Genomic DNA, 19,958 nt, shown 5'->3' with positions numbered 1-19,958 from the left:
AATAACCTCACATTCATTAGCTACATAAACTCTCTTGCTTCCCCCCGTACCTCACAACTTCTTGGGGGCCCATGTTATGCACAAGCTAACTGTAGGCTTCTCAGAGCAGGAACCAGTCCTATTTGTCTACAGCAGTCCATATTTATGGCAATGTTTAAATATTAATACTGAAGAAAGTAATTCTGAAAGGGGGAAAAAAAAACCCATTTTGAGAAGTGATATTAAATGTAGCCAGGAAAAAAAACACATAGGTTAGATTATAGGCACACATAAGGTTGATTGCACTATGTGATTAAAGACTGTAATATTTTGTAAAATATGCGAATAGAAGAGCTATTCAAACCAGTGACTGCGAGCATACAACCTAAGCCTCAAACTCAAAGGTCTAGAACAGGGGTGGCCGACCTGTGGCTGTGGAGCCGCATGCGGCTCCTTGTCTAGGCACCAACTCCGGGGCTAGAGCTACAGGTGCCAACTTTCCAATGTATGGGGGGTGGGGTGCTCACTGCTCAATACCTGGCTCTGCCACAGGCCTGGTCTCCACTCCTCCCCTTCCCACCCCTCCCCTGAGCCTGCCATGCCCTCACGTCTTCCCCCCCAGCCTCCTGCATGCCACGAAATAGCTGATGGGGAGGAAGGGGGAGGCACTGATCAGCGGGTGGGAGGCTCTGGGAGTGCTGCTGACATATTACTGTGGCTCTTTGGAAATGTACACTAGTAAATTCTGGCTCCTTCTCAGGCTCAAGTTGGCCACCCTGGCCTAGAAGTAGGCCTTTAAAAAACGTGTATGCTAGGACTTCTTTCCTAAAAGAAGCCCTCAGTCCTGAACTCTAGATATACTTCCCCCCCCCTTTTTTTCTCTGGGGGGAGGGTTCTTTTCTAAAAAGAAGGAAAGAATATCTTGTCATCTTTCAACATTCTTTAATTGGAAAAGAAGATGATTACCAATTTAGAAGCCTTTTTCCTACAAGTATAACTCTCAAAAAGCTTTAATTAAGAAAACAATGTGACAAAACATAGGATGATGGACTAGTTGTACCATCACACACAGCATGGCAAGCAGTTTGCCTATAATAAAATGATACAGTTTTAAAAGTCTCAGATCTCCCAAAGATTTATGACAGTCAAGATATTAAAGGACGTAGATATCTATGCATGAACCAAGACACTTAATATGCATACAACATCCCTTATCCACATTTAAAGGACCAGTGTCTTCGAATGACTGTTGAGATTGAGTGTTTTATAACCTTCCATGAAAGAATTTAATATTAAAGAGTGACTAATAATTGGATTGTGGAGCCTCAATGATTCAAGACAGTGTACACTCAGTTTACACATAAAAGGAATCAAGCCTGCAAATGAACTCTTGAATCTGAAAGTCAACCTAGCCTCTTTCCTATTCAAGCATAACTAGTAATACTGATATTAAAAAACAGATTATGTTCTTAATGGCACCTATGACCGCTCCGGTCTTCAAATGGCATCATCTGTTATATCGGTCTAACCCCCTCTGTACTCAACAGGGCTTGCACAGGAGTCACTGATGCCATAATTTGGTCTACACAAAGTTAATTACACAGACAAAAAGACGTACAAAAAGGAAAAAGCAAGCTTGACTACCACTTCCCAGAGGAAGTTTGCAGTCTGGCAGCTATGTACAAGAATTAACTTTTACTTGCAAAATGACCTAGTTTAATATGAAGTCTCGGATATGGAATCCCCAACATTATCCTTTTTAAACAAAAGGGATGAGGGAATCACTCTTCAGAGCAAAGATGCATTCAAATGTCAAATGGAAAAGCAAAATGTGAAATGTAAGCAAACGGAATGTTCATAAAAAATGCTTTAAGTATAAACAAAATATCTGAAAACTCAGCTCTTCTTATATTTACAAGACTGGAAAGACTGGCATTCCCCCTACCATAGAAGACTCCACCACAAACCCACAATGCACAGAGCTTTCCTGTATTTTAGGTACATCCTGTGCAACCTGCCAAAGAAATACAGTCTTGAACTCAGGACTTAGATAAGGTAACTAGGTGTTAGTCTCTAAGGTGCCACAAGTACTCCTTTTCTTTTTGCGAATACAGACTAACATGGTTGCTACTCTGAAACAAGGAACAAAAAGTCTATTAATGTTTAAAATATATTCAGATTTGTTGTACACATTCTATTGCTGCAGCTAAAGAAACACCCCCTTTAATTCATGCTCTTTTGAGGAAGTGCTAGGGTCACACACAATGTTAACATTAACTTTCAATATTTTGCCAAAATGTGTCACTGTCATAGAACACTTTACATTTCAAAGCACTATACAAACATTAACTAACTAAACCTTGACACCCCTGGGAGGGGGTTCCATATTTTCATCATTTTACCAGTGAGGAAACAGTTTAAGGCACTTACCTTAGGTCACATGGAAAATTAGTGGCAGAGAGACTAGAACACACAGGCTCCTAGCCCCATGCTCAATCCACTGAACTATACAACCTCTCTTTGATCATTTAAGTGTCTTATTCTATAATGAATCAATAATCCAGTACACCCATTATCCTAACCATGAGCCAAAAGCTTTAATTTAGCAAACTGCTGCCAGACAATAGGTCTCAGCTTTAATAACTGCTCAGGATCTCACACCAAAGAGAGCAATTCAGGGGGTCATCATCACAGCATCCAACACCACCATGAAGTAAATTCCAGGGCTAGGATGCTGAGCACTTTCTTCTAATAAAAGGAACTTAAGCCAGAGTTACCATGTGGTAACTGGTTTGTCACTTTTCATTCCTAAGGCAGAGAAATAAAAAGACAGTTGAACAGAACTTTTCCATTCATATTCATTGCTTCATTATGTCACTGCAGGGCTCAATAAGAGGGCATAAAAATCATGAAGGGAACTCAATGAAGTTTGGTACAACTTAGCATAGTGTTCATAACAGACTTCATGCTACTAGCTTGACTAAAGTCTGGATCAGCTTTCAGTAAAGAAACTGATTTCAATAAAGCTATTTTAAACAAAACACTTTTCACCACCCTCAACACTTCACAGAGCTGGTGGAGAGAGAAAAGTAATTCTGCAGCAACAAGTCTAAACTGAGGAGCTGACAAAGATATGGTCAAACAGGTCTGAACAGACCTGTAAAAGTACCCTTTCCTCTCTCTAGATTTGTTTCAGCTATTCTTTTTCCAATCTGTGCTTTTTCTTGTTCATGTAAAAAAGAAAGATGTTTTCATCCTGGATTCACACAGAGCAGTGCCCAAGCTCCACTCTTTAGACTTAGATCTCCTTGACCATCAGAACTTCTATTTTATTTTCTGCTTTCATTCTTTAACTTAAATTATAGCTTGCCGAGAAGCAAGGTACAAGAAGTTATATTTTCCATCTCTTCTTGGAGTCTGAACAGTTTTGCACTAAGCTACTTGCACTGTCCCCCACCCTAAAGTCTCAGTTTGAATGTACCTTGAAGAGAATATACTCATGGCATAAGACACTAAGCAACTGCATCACCAGGACCCTGTTGTGTGGCAACTCTTTGTCCAACTGAGAAGAGACAGGAAGCCTTTGTATAACAAAGCAGTTCAAAATTACATCCTTAACCATACAGCCGAAAAATAGTACAGGAGTCTGGAGAGGATTTTCTTTTCGGGGAGGAGAAGAACTCTAATAAAAGTTTTTGGACATGCATTCCAGATACACAGAGAGCATTTGAAGACTTTATGACTGGGGAAATGTTATTTATAAAACACAACAAAGGAAATTGTACTTCACAGATCACCTGCCATTCTGATCATCCAAGTGTTGAGAGAGAGACTACAAACACTCTGAACATAAAGAACCATACACAGAAACTCTTACGTATTATTTGTTCGAGCCAGCACATTACCTGATATCCAGAAAAAAAGTTAAATTAACGATAGTTTGTCATCTAAGGTCCAGCTGATGCAACAGACTGTCCCAATCGCTTAGCCACACGGGGTTTGATTTTTAAAAAAAAAAAAAAAAAAAAAAAAAGAAGCGTGGAAGATAAGACAGCACTGAAATACAGGATAAGAAAACACTTAATTTGCACACCTTCAATAGAAGTTAGTTCTAAATCTCTTCTGAAAACTTTCTAATAAAAGAGAAAAGAGTGCAAGGCATAATCCCTGCAAAATTGATGTGACTTCCATTATCCACCTGCCTTTAGGATGCATGCATGAAAAATGCCTAAATATATTTTTATTCCTTATTTACCTTATTAAAACATCAAGCCTGATCCTCCCGGGCTTCGCTGGTGAACTACTTGGGGACACAAAGCATATGTTTTGTCAGTTCTCTTAACTAAAAGAATAAGGTGTTGAAACTCCAGAGACATGCTTTGAACAAAGTGTTCATTGGGTGTTGGAATTATGTGTGTTAAGAAAACCAGTTTTAAAACGGTGATTAAAGTCACTTCTCCTTCACAAAAATTGTTCAGCTTTTACTCAACTTTTGTGATATTCTCCAGTCACCGTAATCTTCCAGGGTGGACTTCGCTTGCATTTAGTGTTGAAAAAGCATTACAGAAACCACAACAATAACAAAGCTCTCACCTTTTTGGCATTCTTTATACATAATAAAAGAAGCATGAGAGTACATAAGACTGCCATCCTTCCCCCTTTTCCAGGTCACCTTTAACCGCGTTGTGATTAAGTCCACAATATGGACTTAGTTTGCAGCGTAGACAGGGCCTAATATGGATGTACAGTGATCCCACTGAGATGGTACAGTTAAGGAAAAAAATTCCCCCAGCCCCTTCTCCCAAATTAGGCTTTGCCAGTAGTTTACCTTAAGAAGTCCCACAATCAAGTCAGGCAACTATTCTAAGTCAAAGAGGTCAACATCATTTCATATTTAAGTTATGAAATTTGTGGTTAAAAATCTAAAAGGCATCTCACTACCCATAATACCTTTCCCATGCTGTATGGGAGAGCTTAAGGGGAGAATATACACAAAGGGTAACTGGCATTATACATTCCCTTCTGAAAACAATGGTGGGTTGTATTTTAAAAACTTTTAAAAAGGTAGTTATTCAGAAGAGAAAAAAATCAGATTCCCTTCATAATCTGAATTCAAGAAATTAAAGGGTAAGTGGGTGTGTTTAATTTATACTAGTACATCAACTGGATTCTCCAGAAAAAAAAAATAGTTTATTACTAGTCAAAGAGTGTTATGACTAAAGTACTTTCCCAATTTCACAACACATTTTAACTTCCCTGAGGATGGGCTTTTTACCTTGTCTTATTTTTAGAAATACACATCATAGCACACATCACATGACATGATGTAACTGCTAGCAAGAAAATGGCCCGAACTGTTCAAAATAAAGTGGTCAAACAAAAAAATCCAAACTAACACACAGCAATTCCTCACGTACCATGGTCAGTTTTACGGAAAATTACAATTCTGTTTGCCACTCAGACTGGTGGCGTTTATAGGATCCTATATAAACATACAGGCCAAATTTTAAAACAACAAACTTTATTAGCAGGAGAGACTGTGCTCTACAAAAAAAAAAAAAAAAAATTTCCTAATTTTTTGTACAAACATGAATGGGAAAATTTGTTACGGAAGATACAAAGATGTGCCTTTAAAAAGATCCTAAGCAAATCTAACGGTAGTCAAATTCTTTGTAACCGAGCACCAGAAATGCTCTAACCCTCTTATCATAACAGACATGCAAGAACAGAATAGTCTTTAAAAATGTGAACACACTTATATGCTACTACTTAGAGGGGAAAAAAAATTTTCACCAATCCAAAATTAAAATAACCACACACACACCAAACTTTCAACTGGTTTGGCTGATCAAACCCATGTCAGAACATAGACTGCTGCAGATCCCAAATGGGCAGAAGGGAAGGCCTGTACACAAAGCTTTTACAAATAAATCAATTACTGCATTTAAAACCATGAGAAGGTGACAGACATTTACACACATGCCCCACTACTACTTTTCATACTTAACGTTGCACTTAGCCCTAAATGTTATTGTGAAGGGGCAAGCTCCTCACGCAAAATTATGCAAGGTGAAGATTATGCAACTTTCTTCTGTTTAAGATCAAAAGGGGGAAACAAAACAAAACCAAAACCGGAATTTTAAAGTAAACACCCATATCACCCTTTGGTCTCTTCCAAAAGGGATAGCTTTGGATTGGCTTCTTTGTTTTTGAGAAAACAGACTGCAGACTAAGGCTAGGATCGAGCATTACATACCATACAAGCAGCAACACACCACAATGACTGCCAGCCACGTGACCGAGATGGCAACACACACGGGCGGGGAGTGTGAATGGCACTGGGGGCGGCAATGCAGGACTCGACACTGGAACTTTTGGGTCCGCCGCATTCCAAAAACCGGCCTAGAAACCTTCCATACGCGATCGTTCAAGTTTATAAACAAGCCACAAAAAGCTCCAGCCCTGGCGCAAGATTTCAATTTAAAGTGGCGCCATCAACCCAACCTCCTCCCCAGCGCCCCCACCACCTCCACGCAATGGATCCGCAGTACTTTGCTGGCCACACGCACTCGGGGAGGGAGTCGAAACACACAGAGACATTAGCACAAGGAGAGCTACCTACAGGGGGAGATTTAACAGGCGGGGCTCAGCCCGAGCAGACCAAAATACAGCCGCTTCCCCCAGGAAGGCACCAAGCCCCGCAGCGAAAACAAAGTCAGGCCCCTGCTCTCCCCCACATGCTCCGCCACCGTGACCCCGAGCGCTTTACCCGACACACGCTCCCAGGAGCCCCGGGCCCGGCCGTGCCTGGCGCCGGGCGGGCGGGCCGCCAGCAGCCGGGCAGAGAAGTTCGGGCTGAGGCCGGGGCTGGCAGAAACCCACATCAGACACGTTCGGAGGCGGCGGCGCCGGGCACCGAGGCAGCCGCGGTCGCAGACGGTGAAGGTGGAAGCGAGCCCCCCTTTCTCCCCCTCCCCGCCCATGCACGCGGCGGGAGCCGCGCAGAGGGAGCAGGAGCCATTTAAAGTTGCCTGGCTCCGCGGGGCCGGCGGTAGTTGCAGTAACAAAGGGGCAGCGGGAGGGAGGGAGGGAGCGCGGGAGGGAGGGAGAAGGGCAGCGGGCGGAGGGGCGAGGGAGCGGGGCGGCAGCGGCACCTACCACGTGATGGAGCCGAGAGCACAGTCCGGGCGGATTCAGCCCCGCACAAAATGGGCGCAGTTTGCAAACAAGCGCCGACCGAGGGGAGAAGCGGAGCCGCAGCCGGCACAGGCACCGCCAGCCCCGGCGCCAGCCCCGGCTCCCCCCCCGGCTCGGGCCCGCTCGGTCTTCCCCGGCGGCGGGGGACGGGGCTCTTCTCTTTCTCCCTTCCCGGGTGCAGAGCGGCGGCGGCTGCAGCCCGGGCTGGGGCGGGGGGAGAAGCTGCCCCCCCACCCCCGGCTCGGGGAGCGCCCTAGAGCCGCCGGCTGCGGGTCCCCGCCGGTCCGCGGGCGCTGGGCCGGGCGCTCGGCGTCGCTCTCCGCCCGCGGGGCGGCGGCGGAGCGAGCGCGGCGGTGCTTCCCCCCCGCTCCGGGTGAGAGCGGCGGCGGCGCTGCTCGGAAAATGGCGGCCAGGCTCCTTCTCTGCCCTCCCCCTCCCTTTAATCGGAGAATGCACCGGGCGGGGGAAGGGAGGGGAGGCGCAGCGCCCCCGCCGGCCGCCCAGCGCACTGCGCCCGCCCGCCCGCCCGCAGCCAGGGGGCCCCGCAGAGCCGCCGGCCGGAGGGCGCGGGCAGCGCGCTCCCGAGCGAAGCGGCCGGCGGCCGCCGCGCGCAGCACTGCGGCGCCGGCCACGCATCAGCCAGGCCGGGCGGGGAGCAGCGGCTCCGGCCCGTGGGGCGGTACTGGCGGGGCTCAGGCGGCTCCCCGGCCCGTGCACCGAGGAACGAACCCGGGGAGTGTTTGCGGATCACAGTACTGGGCCCGGGCCCTGGGTGGCCCCTCTCGCCGGCCCCGGCCCGGGGAGCCAGGCCCTGTACGGCCCGGGCCCGGCCTGGCCCTGGGCCCGCAGAGCCCAGCTGCCTATTGTCCTGCTGGTGCAGTCAGGCGCCACTGACGCCGCAGCGCCAGCAGCTGCTCCCCTGTAGCGCACCCGCTGGCCGCCAGAGGGCGGGCCTCCAACAGGGTTTTGTTATTTTACTCCGCATGCGCCGCATGCCCGCCCTGTTCAGAACAGCAGCCCTAAGCAGGGGCGGGTCTGCAGGTGACGCAGAGCGTGCTGGGAAGTGTAGTCCTCTCGTAACCCCATGCTCTCTTAAGGCATCCGTTCTTTGCAAGCTCAGCTAGAACAGTCCCAGGGTAGCCCACCCTGTAGGTACACACACACAGTCCCAGAGACACACAGCATGCACTCTTGGCACCAGGGACTCTAACGACTCAGTCAAGCATTCACCAAAAATATGCACCAACAAGAGTGAGATTTTTAAAGACTCTTAATCCAGCCCAAAAGAAATTCTTCCTCCAAAGGAGGACTATGGCAAGGCCAATGTGGTACTACTGTACATACAGTGTTGAGATACTGCTTGGAACAAGAAATTGAACTTGCAGTTTTCAGCTAAGTTCGGGGTCACAGCCTTAATGTTTTAAGAAAAGGAGGACTTGGGGCACCTTAGAGACTAACAAATTTATTAGAGCATAAGCTTTCATGAGCAAAGTGAGCTGTAGCTCACCAAAGCTTATGCTCAAATAAATTTATTAGTCTCTAAGGTGCCCCAAGTTCTCCTTTTCTTTTTGCGGATACAGACTAACACGGCTGCTACTCTGAAACCTGTCTTAATGTTTTAAAACACCCTAAACGAATCTACTAATATGACCACCTGTCTCTGCAGGGATGAACTCCAGGTATCACAACATCATGCTGCTATGCTGGTGCATCAGCATGTAATGACATAACCTTATCAAAATATTCGGACATGGCAACATGTGCCCTGTGACTAAATCATTAAGCATTGTAGAACAGAAGTCATTAAAAAAAAAAGCCACCACAGAAGACCTGCAGTGTGTAACAATTGTTTCCTATAGTAATACAGAAGCTCAAAAATAGTGCATCTTATAAATGTTGCTGAGGTGTCTTAGTTCAATACTGTGTTTTCTGTTGGTATAAAAGTGAGCTAAGCAATTTCAAGCAAAGGCTGGTGTGCTGTACAGATGCTAATTCAAATACACATCAGTTGAACCTTAATCACATCAAAATATAGCTACTAAATGATCAGTTTTTATCTTGATTGAAAGTAAACACATACAATAGGAAACAACACTATACAACTACCTTAAAAATTGCACAGCAGGCAAAAATGCAGCTACTGCAATAAAACCCTTCTTACTTCGTTCTGCAAAAATAAGTGCAGCAGTCCTGAAAGGCATATTAGAGATTTATTTTTTTTGGTGAGATATTATTCAAAGCTTATTTAAACAGTTTCCTATTTAAGGGAAGGGAGGGAGATTTCTATAGAACAGAATTTGTACAATATCACTTTGTCACATCAGTGTGTGTGTGTGTATATATTAGTGGGGGTGAGGGTGATACATTTAAAAAAATAGAAAAGGGCATAATATTAAACTTAGAAGAAAGGCAATAGTTAACAAAAACAGGAAAACAACATTTTCAAAAGGCATGGTTAAAAAATAGAAAAGGGAACAAAAGCTAAAATTAGTAAATATTAAAGAAGTTTATTTTAAAAACAACCTCACTAGAGGGTCAGCTGGGGAGAGTGTTATATAGTTTAAATGACATGTTTCTTAAATACCATATTTATCACCCAGAATATTTTCTTTATGCGTTGTTTCCTCCCCCACACACACCTTTTGTCTGCTCTGTCTTTATAAAAAGTCTATATGCTTCAGGGCAGAGACTCTGGCTTCCTATATTTTTGTACAGCATCTACCACGTCTGATATTTTAATAAAATATTAGGTTCAGAAACTGGCTAATCCTTTGGGCCTTATTACTTTAATCAGATCCACACAGGTGCACACTTCTGCCCGCATGGAGTCCCAATGACTTCATTGAGGCTCCACGTAGGTGCAAGGGCCCATGTGGCTCTGATTGAAGGAATGAGGCCTTTGTGTTTAACTCCTTAAATATGATCCAAGGGGGGGGGAAATGGATTTTCCCTCCCATCCCCATCCTTTTACAGGTTATGTCCAAGGAAAGCCTTTTTTATTTTTAAATCCCTGCTTGTTTTTACATGATATTCAGGTCTTGTCCCTATAGTGTCTTCCAGGAAAAAATAGGTAGACAACTGATAAGCTAGTTGTACTATCACAATTATTAAGGAAATGAAAGCCGAGTGTCAGAGGAAATTATTTTTAGTCACTGTTTAAAACTTGGGGGAGGAGGGAGGGGTAGGAGGAGCTGAGCTTGTTTGGTTTTGATACCACTTATTTAGTTTAAATGCATGCCAAACAGTCGGAATTAAGTTCTTTTAAAGATTCAGTACCTCGACCTTTCAATTAAGGAAAGGAAAAGCTCCTCGGGTCTTTGAATTGCCAAGAGATCTCCAGCAGAAACAGGAAAAACAAAGACTTGATATTCCTGAAATCACTATCTGGTGTTCTTTTCATTTCTTAAACACTACAATAATAAAAACATAAAATACAATAATCTCTTTTTGGGGGGAAGCAGGAATGGGGGAAGAATAGGTAACTTTTAAAGAATGGCTAGTTTCCTCTGTTTCAGATGAACTGCTGGAGAGGGGAAGGGGTTGGCTGTGTAAAAAGCCTCAGGTTGCTAGGAAACAGGACCGTGATTCTTGGGATGAGCCAATTTCAACCCATCTCTGCTGTCGCTGGAGCCCCCATTCCATCCATGAGCCTGAAGCATCCTGCCACTATTCTTTGTTGGGTCCCATATTGTGCTTCAGGCCAAGAAGTGGCATATATCAGCATCTGAAGCGAGGGGTGGGATCAACCTTTGAAGCGAAGGCTATCAGCGGAGTTAAGTGAGAAGCAGGTATCTACCCTTTGTGGAGTACTTCTTTCAGTATTTAAAAAGTGAGACTAGGGTTCACATAAGAGACATGGAAGGGGGGGTGAGTCAGAGGCTAAGTTTAACTCTGCTTAGAACTTTCAGAATGAATCTGTTCCAGATAAGGATTCTAAGGGCCAACTCCTGTATTTACATCTTTCACACTTTTATGATGAGCTAATCTAGAAGGATCAGACTCTTAGGGGTCCCATTCTCAATTACCCTCCTAGATTATTTGGTCTTCTGTGGGGAAACCCTCTTCTGCTCCTGCTGCAAATGAAATACACGCTGCTAGAGCAGTATAGAGGGGCCTTAATGCAAAATGAGAGCCAGGTCCTATGTGTTGTATACCTATACTGCAAAATCCACTACCATATGCGTCACTACAGCAGCCTCTTGCACTGCACAGATAAGGTACCCTGCTAGTATGCAACTAAACCCTGATACTGAAAACATTTATATACATGCTTAACTTTAATGTGGATCTACAGCCCCTGACTTCAATGGGACTTCTCACATGCTTAACTTTCAACATTAAGTAATCAGAGGATCGGGACCCTCGTGCATATTTACATTTGCCGTGAACCCTGTATCATAATTACCATACCATTAGCTGAGTAGCAGGTGGAACTCCAGAACCCGTCAAGAGACGGCAGATTATACAGAATTAGCTGTAGAATCACACTCTTAAGTTATACTCTGGACTCTACCACTGATTCACTGCACTATCCTACTTTACCTCTCTGCATCTCAGTTTCCCCATCTGTAAGTTGATTATACTTAGCTACCTCACAAGGACATTTGGGAGCGAATGACTATATAGTGCTCGACATGTTCAAAGCACTGTACAAGTGCTAATTATCAATGAGGAGTCTTAAATGAGCAGATGGGTCACTGGTGAGCAATCAGAAGCACCCTTTTTCTGAGGCCTGGTCTACACACAGATTTTGTACTGGTAAAACTATTTCAGTTATAGGTGTGATTTTTTTTTTTTAATATCAAATAGTTATACTAGTGTAACCCCTACCATAGATGCAGTATAAAAAAAAAAAGGAACCTTAACATGGGGTTAGTTGTTGAGGACACAGAAAATTACGAGAGAGAAATCAGTGGGAGAATCTACTCAACACTTTAGCTGTCTATACACAAATGCAAGGAGAATGAGGAACAAACAGGAAAACCTGGAAGTATTAGTACATAAGATAAATTATGACTTAATTGGCATCACAGAAGCTTGATGTGTCTCATGACTGGAATATTGGTATAGAGGCACTCAGCCTCTTCAGGAAGAAAAGGCAGGGTAAGAGGGAGGAGGTGTTGCATTATATATCAAGAATATATATACTTGTTCTGAGGTCCAAAAGAAGGTCAGAGGGAGATCAATTGAGAATCTGAGTAAAGAGAAATGGAGTAAAAAAATAGGGGTGATGTCATGGGAGGGGACTACTAAAGGCCACTAAAATCAGGAAAAGGAGGTGGATGAGGCATTTGTAGAACAAACTACAGAAATATCTAAAAACACACAACAGGGTAGTAATGGGGGGGGGGGGACTTTAACCACCCAGACATCTGTTGGAAAAGTAATATGTCAAAACACAAAATTTCCAGTAAGTTCTTGGAATGGACTGGGGACAGCTTTTTGTTCCAGGAAGTGGAGAAAGGAACCAGGGAGACAGCCATTTGAGACTTGAATGTGACCAATGGGGAGGAATTGGAAGATGGAAGGCAATTTGGGTGAAAGTGATCATGAAATGATATATTTCATGATTCTAAGGAAAGGAAGGAGTGAGAACAGCAGAACAAGGATAATAGATTTCAAAAAAAGCAGACTTTAATACAATCAGGGAGCAGGTCGGTAAGGTCCCATGGGAAGAAAAATCTAAGGAGATAATATTAAAGGCACAACTGCAAACTACCTCGATGCAAAGGAAAGATACAAAGAATAATAGTAAGAAGCCAATACGGCTCCATCAGGGGCTCTTTAGGACTTGAAAATCAAAAGTGAATCATAGCAAAAGTGGAAACATGGACATATTGTTAAGGAAGAGTACAAAAAATAGCACAAACATTCAGGGACAAAAATCAGAAAAGCTATGGCACAATATGAGTTATAACTAGCAAGGGACACAAAAGGCAATAAGAAGTTCTTCAAATACATTAGGAGCAGGACAAAGGAAAGTATAGGTCCTCTACTTAGCTGGGAAGAAGAGCTAATAACTGGTGATATCCATAAAGTGGAGGTGTTTCATGTCTATTTTGCTTCAGTCTTCACTAAAAGGATTAAAGGGTGCTTGACATAATTAATGACCAGATGCTTAACATAATTATGACCAGATGCTTGACATAATTAATACTAACAAGGGGGAAGGAATGTAAACCAAAATAGGGAAAGAACAGGTTAAAGAATATTTAGACAAGTTAGATGTATTCAAGTCTGCAGGGCCTGCTGAAAGTCACCCTACAGTACTTAACGAACGAGCAAAAAACAACCTCAGAACCATTAGCAATTATCTTTGACAACTCCTGGAGGACAGGTGAAGTCCCAAAATACTGGGGAAGGGGAATTTTTAGTCTTGAGAAAAGACGACTAAAATGGGACCTGATAACAGTCTGCAAATACGTTAAGGGCTGTTAGAGGAAAGTGGATCAATTGTTCTCCAGGTCCATTGATGGTAGATGAAGTAGTAACAGGCTTAATCTCCAGCAATGGAGATTTAGTTTAGATATTAGGAAAAACTTTTAACTATAAGTTAAGCTTGGAATAGGCTTCCAAGGGAGGTTATAGAATTCCCATCATTGGAGGTTTTAAAAAATGAGTAGGACAAACATCTGTAATGGGTTGGTCTAGGTTTACCTGACCTTACACAGTGCTGGACTCCATTACTTCTCAAGGTCCCTTCCAGCCCTACATTTATGTGATTTTATAACCAGTATAAAAGGTTCCTTATAACATTATAGCTTATTCCTGTACAGCAGGGGTGAGGAACCTTTTTTCTAGCAGGGGCCATTGACCCACATCAAAAAAAAATCAGTCAGGGGCCACACACAGCCCCACGGGGAGTGGGGTGCAGAGGCTTGGAGCTTCCCCTTGCAGAAGCGTGAGCTGGTGCTCGCGGCTCCAGCCCTGCGGGGGGGCTTGGGGCTTCCCTAGGCTCTGGGGTGGGGCCAGAAATGGGTTCAGGGTGTGGGAGGGGCTTGAGGTGCAGGAGTGGGCTCAGGGCTGGGGTGCGGCTCTGACTAGGGGTGCGGAAGGAGGTTCAGGGTGTGGGCTCTGGGTGGGAGATTGGGTGTGGAAGGGGGCTCAGGGCTGGGACAGAGGGTTGGGGTGCATGTGGGGGTGCGGGGTCAGGGAGGCAGTTCCCTCATCATCCCTCCACCTAGGGGCTGCAGGGACATGGTGGCGAGCCAGCACTCACAGCTCCAGCCCCGCGGGAGGGCGCCGAGGCTCGGGGCGTCCAGCCTGCAGCGTAGAGACTTGCCACGGGCCAGATTAAAAGAAGCAGCGGCCAGATCCAGCCTGTGGGCCAGAGGTTCCTCACCCCTGCTGTACAGGAATAAATGATACCAATATAAGCACTTTTTATACTGGTTAACTGCACCCACACTAAGGGATTGTACCACTTTAACGACACGACAGTACTAATACTCTGCTAACACACTGGTTGCGGTAAAGCAGTACAACCTTCATGTTTTGACAAGGCCTGAATGTACTGCTTCCAGGTAGCAAGGGCAAGAGGCTGGTGATTTTCTTTTTTAAATGAGTCCCACCCTGGGTCTGCCCATCAATGCTGTTAGTTATGGAAGTCATAGATTACATATTTTCCTAATTTTTTCAGGACAACATTTTGCTATCTGATCCAATTGCCAGCCCCAGTGCAGGGACTGAAGATCCACTGCTTCTTCTAGTGGCCAAGGTAAGGCCCCGAGTCAGCAAAGTGGGAAAGTCAGTGATCTTACTTACCTTATCTGGCTGAGAGCTCCATAGTCTTGGTCCTGCTCCTGTGAAGGTACTGTCTCCTGTGGTCGTAAGTCCCCCCCTTTTGTTTGACAGTTTCATTGTTCCAGTGGAACATATCTATCATTAGAGGTTATGGAGAAAGAGACAGCCTCTCAGGTAGCTAGGACCAGATCCATGCATGACCTTGAAAAGCAGTCCAGTGTCCTTGAACTGTACTCTGTATTTAAACAATGGGAAGCCAGTACAAAGAACAGGTATCAGGGTGGTGTGTCCTCAGCAGTGTTGGATCAGGCACATACCTGGACTATGCAAGAGCTATACTGGCTTCCTAAGGGTAATATGAAAAAATTGTTTGTGGGATAGGGTCAGATGATGAAGACCTAGGTAGTAGCAGTGTTCGCACTGAGCTCTGGATCTATTTCCCACTGGTCCAAAAAAAACTGCCCTTTAGAACGGCAGGGTACTGAACCAAGATAGGATTTTACAATGGCAGAAGCATCCCTGGCCACTTTATATATTAAAAAAAACAAAAAACCACCACACATACACACAATATCTGGGAATTAGATCAGCACAAAAGCAGAGAAGGCAGAAGTCTCCTACCAATGATAATGGTTCCAGTAGCAGTATGTGTTCAGACATAAGCACCACGGAAACAGAAAGACATCTTGACAGACAGAATCATTGAATAAACAGGGAAAATTTCTCATAGCAATGAGGAGAAAAACCATGACGGTTTCCAATCCTTTCTACATTCTGTCTTGGAAGAGTTTTTTGCTAAACTGAAAGACCTAACTGAGAATCAAGATTTCTAGTTCCATGCCTCCAGACAGCCCATGTCTAAATCGTGCCCCTTCTTGCTGCACATCTCACCATCTTTCCTCTGTCCACACAGCTAAAACACTTGCTCAGGCCCTCTTCTCCCATAAAGTACTGTAACTTTGGTCTTGACAAATATTTTACCACACCATCACCTCTCCATTATATCCATCCAAAATGCTGCTGCAAAAACCATTTGAATTCAGACCTTGATCCCCTTTGCACCCTCCACCACACAAGCTACTTGTCTTTTCTTTTAAAGCACTTCACAGCTTAGCTTCACCTTCCCCATCATCTCATATATGCTATTGGACAGTTGACCCCTGCCCTCATTCAACCAACAATACCAGCCTACATAGCTCATGAGTCCACTTTTAGCTCAAACATCTTCATGTTTTCTCCAATGCCTTCCCTTAAGTACAGGAAGAGCTCCCTGTAAAAATCTGCAGAGCCACTATATTATCCTCCTTTGAATCTCTTAAAACCCTCCCCTGCTCTGATGCTTACAAAACACTCAACAATGGTTAGGCAACTGGTATGCTGACTGCTGCTTATTACACTAATTATAATTGACAATTACCTTATGTTCCCCACATTAGATTGTTGCCTTCACCTATTCTCATTGTACTTAGATTGTAAATTCATAGGGACAAAGATAGTCTTGTTATATGCATGTACAGTACATAAAGTAATAGAGTCCCCAATTCTGCCTGGGGCCTCTAGGTGCTTTTGCAATGCAAGTTATGCTACTATAGGAAACTCAGGTATATGGAGAGACTCCTAACCTTGCAAAGAAAACTAGAAGTTTGAGAAACAAGCAGAAGTTAGTAAGAACAGGGGTCACAGAAGAAAACGGAATTACAGACCTCCCTGGAAACACTCCACTTTCTAATCCAACTTTATTTTTTGCATACTGGCTTCCAGGTTTATTAAATATTCCAACAACAACAACAAAAAGACATGTTCAAAATAAAAGGGCACACTCTACTCTCTGAGCCCTAAACACAGAACTGTGAGACTTTTGTCTGGTTCCACAACTATAAATAAAGAAACTGGAGCTAAAACAGATCCATCACATAATGGCAAGATCATTGATTTCAAATATTTTTCTATAACATTACAACAGGCTCTCCTTGGGCCGCTCAGATTATTGGATAAGTTTTGAGTTGCTTAATAGAGTCAAGGAGGAAGAGTAAATTCCTCATGCAAAAAGCTACATAGTCCAATTGAAAAGTAATACTTTTAGTTAAAAAAAGCAAACACTTTTAGTTACTAAGTTGCTTAATTTGATGCTCAAGTTTATAATTAAAAAAAAATCCATTGCTTGTTCCTATATTCAAGGAAAGTCTACAATTTAAAAAATTTGGGAACTTAACTTTTGTTTTTTATTATCAAAACATGAGGGGAATGATTTTAACTTCCGTCCCTAGAAACTCTGTGGTATAAAGTACCTAAAATTGAAAATAATCAACTATGAGCCATAGTAATGTGTCTTTTTCTAAGGGGGGGGGGGGCGGGAAAATGATAATGAAGGATATTTCACCATGATAGAATAAATTAACTTTGCCACCGAATTTAAGCATTCTATCCGCAGAATATGGTCCCATTGTGCCATGAAGTACACGGGTTCTTGATTATAGTAAGCAGGTCAATGGTCTATCTTGTCTAAAAGTCTGTCTGATAGTGGGAAATTTTGCATGTTTTTGCATAAGCCTCTTTCCAATACTGCACCCATCTGTGGAATATGGATAAGTACATCTTCCTACAGGGGAAGGTACAGGTAGATACAGGAAGTACTATCTATTCATACTCCACAAACTATTGACAATGCTGAAATTATCAGACCAACTGGAACACACAGCGTTGACTTTTATGGCATAGTGTAAGGCTAATGGACACAGTTCACCACTGTCTTGGCCTTGCACCTTGTGTCATAATATACATTGATGCTAAATGGCTGTACAATGCTACCAAATCAAATGGTAGGATTTTACATTAGTTTTGCACAGATGCGACTGCACACAAGGTGAAGGACAATATAGACCAGTGGTTATCAAACTGCGGGTTGCGGCCCAGTACTGGGTTGCGGAATGTAAGGCATTCGGTCGCAGTGGCTCTGGTCAGCACTGCCGACCAGGCCGTTAAAAGTCACACTGGCGGTGCTGCCCGGCTAAGGCAGACTAGTCCCTACCAGTTCTGACACTGAGCTGCATGCGGAAGCGGCCAGCAGCAGGTCAGGCTCCTAGGTGAGGGGGCCACGGGGCTCTGCCTGCTGCCCCCGCCCCGAGCACCAGCTCCGCACTCCCACTGGCTTCCTGCCAGCGGGCTGGCCAATGGGAGCTGCGCAGGATGACGGTGCCTGTGGGTGAGAACCATGCGGAGCTGCTTGCATGCCTCCACCTAGGAGCGAGACCTGCTGCTGGCAGCTTCCGGGGCGCAGCGCAGTCCCAGGACAGGCAAGAAGCCTGCCTTAGCACCCCCGCTGCGCCGCTGACCAGGAACTGCCCAAGGTAAGCCCACGCCACAATCCCCTGCCCCAGTCCTGAGCCCCTCCCCCCAACCCAGAGCCCGTTCCTATACCCCAAACCCCTCATTCCCAGCCCCATCCCAGAGCCTGCACTCCCAGCCCAGAGCCCTAATGCCCTCCAACACCCCAATCCCCTGCCACAGCCCCCTCCCACACCCTGAACCCCTCATTCCCAGCCCCACCCTGCAGCCCTCACCCTCCACACCCCAACCCTCTGCCCCAGACCTGAGTCCCTCCCAAACCCCTCTGCCCCAGCTCCGTTGTTTCACAAAACAACAATTTTCTTCAACTGGATCACCAGAAAAAAATGTTTGAAAACCACTGGTATAGACTCAGTCCCCATCAATTTACTCAAGCATTTGCCTAAGCAGCATGATGATGGAATGAGTTACAGGAATGTTTCTTAAAAAGCTTAAACTGATGCTGGTCAACAGGTTGATTTTATATTGAGGGCTATACTTGGTCCCCAAGATTGATACAAGTCTTAAAGGAATAAAATAAAATTTATAAATAAAACTAACATGTTTCATCTTAGCAAAACTGGCATAGCTCAAGCTGTAACTTTATTGCTTTAATTGCTAATTATGAGGAGTTATTTCACTTTTGTGTGATGAAGGGGAAAACACATGCAGGGAAATGTGATTCTGCACCAAATGTAAACCTATTGCCACCTGGAACACCAGAAAGGTGAAGGCTAGCAGTGTTATGGGAGTGATGCTTTCAGTTCTTAAGGGTGGATCTACACTAGGAACTTTTGTATCCTTTCTTTAGGACCAGTAAAAAGAAAAGGAGAACTCGTGGCACCTTAGAGACTAACCAATGAAGTGAGCTGTAGCTCACGAAAGCTTATGCTCAAATAAATTGGTTAGTCTCTAAGGTGCCACAAGTCCTCCTTTTCTTTTTGCGAATACAGACTAACACGGCTGTTACTTTAGAACCAGTGCAGCTCCACTGATGTTGACAATGGTGGAAGTATAAGCGTAGACATCAGGCAGGCATTTTAACCATGATGTTCCCTAATCCTGTTCTGCAGAGTAAAGTGATACCGTGGTAAACGTATCTGCATCCATTCTACACAAGTGCTTCCACTCCTGGTAGCAACAGTGGAGCTGCACATGTGCTAGAAAACAGTATAAAGGTTTAGAAGCATTAGCTAGTTGTTAACAGGAATGGGGGTATATTTCATCTGTTAAAAAACAGTACCTGGAATAGCCAGTCCTAAAGGAAAAAAAGAGTAGCTGAAAGTCTTCCAATACTTCTTTATCCTGACCAAAAGGAGACCACAGCCCCTGCCTCAGGCTCACGGCAACATTTTTTTTAATTGATTGGACTTTCTACAAATATGGTCTTTTGCTTTTTCTCATCTTCTGAGGCAACAGAAAATCTGGGAATTTCAAGACACTGACAGCTTTCAGTGGTTGATAATAAAGATTCATAGGTTAAAAGTCTTCTCTGTTTTACTAGCAACCTCTTAGATTAACAACAATAGTTGTAAAAGTCTGTTACTTTTCACAATTGACGCTCTTGGTTTACTTTTTGCAGGTCGCTCGGATTAGACAATAAAACTAGACTGGCCAATTTCACTGTTTTTTATCAGTTTCCACTTCTTAGTCTTCTGCCCTAGAAGAACACTATTAACCTGTGTTTCTCACACTCTCACACACACACACACACA

The 19,958-nt window shown here is 44.1% G+C and overlaps 1 protein-coding gene across 3 annotated transcripts in view; it reads right to left on the bottom strand.

Annotated features, from left to right (window-relative positions):
* Positions 1 to 19,958, bottom strand: part of KANSL1 (KAT8 regulatory NSL complex subunit 1) — a 172,300-nt gene that overhangs the window by 148,064 nt on the left and 4,278 nt on the right. Inside the window, exon 1 of one of the 3 annotated variants that reach the window (XM_084616029.1) lies at positions 7,138 to 7,574. The exons of the other annotated variants lie outside the window; for them this stretch is intronic. The gene's annotated coding sequence lies outside the window, so the exon portion shown is untranslated. Of the gene's footprint in view, positions 1 to 7,137; positions 7,575 to 19,958 lie in introns of those variants that run through there. 3 annotated transcript variants of the gene reach the window in all.

The sequence above is a fragment of the Lepidochelys olivacea genome (assembly GCF_965140295.1).
Source record: "Lepidochelys olivacea isolate rLepOli2 genome assembly, chromosome: 27".
Classification (NCBI taxonomy): Eukaryota; Metazoa; Chordata; order Testudines; family Cheloniidae; genus Lepidochelys; species Lepidochelys olivacea.
The sequence above is the reverse complement of the archived record's forward strand: the minus strand, read 5'-3'. Positions and strand labels throughout refer to the sequence as shown.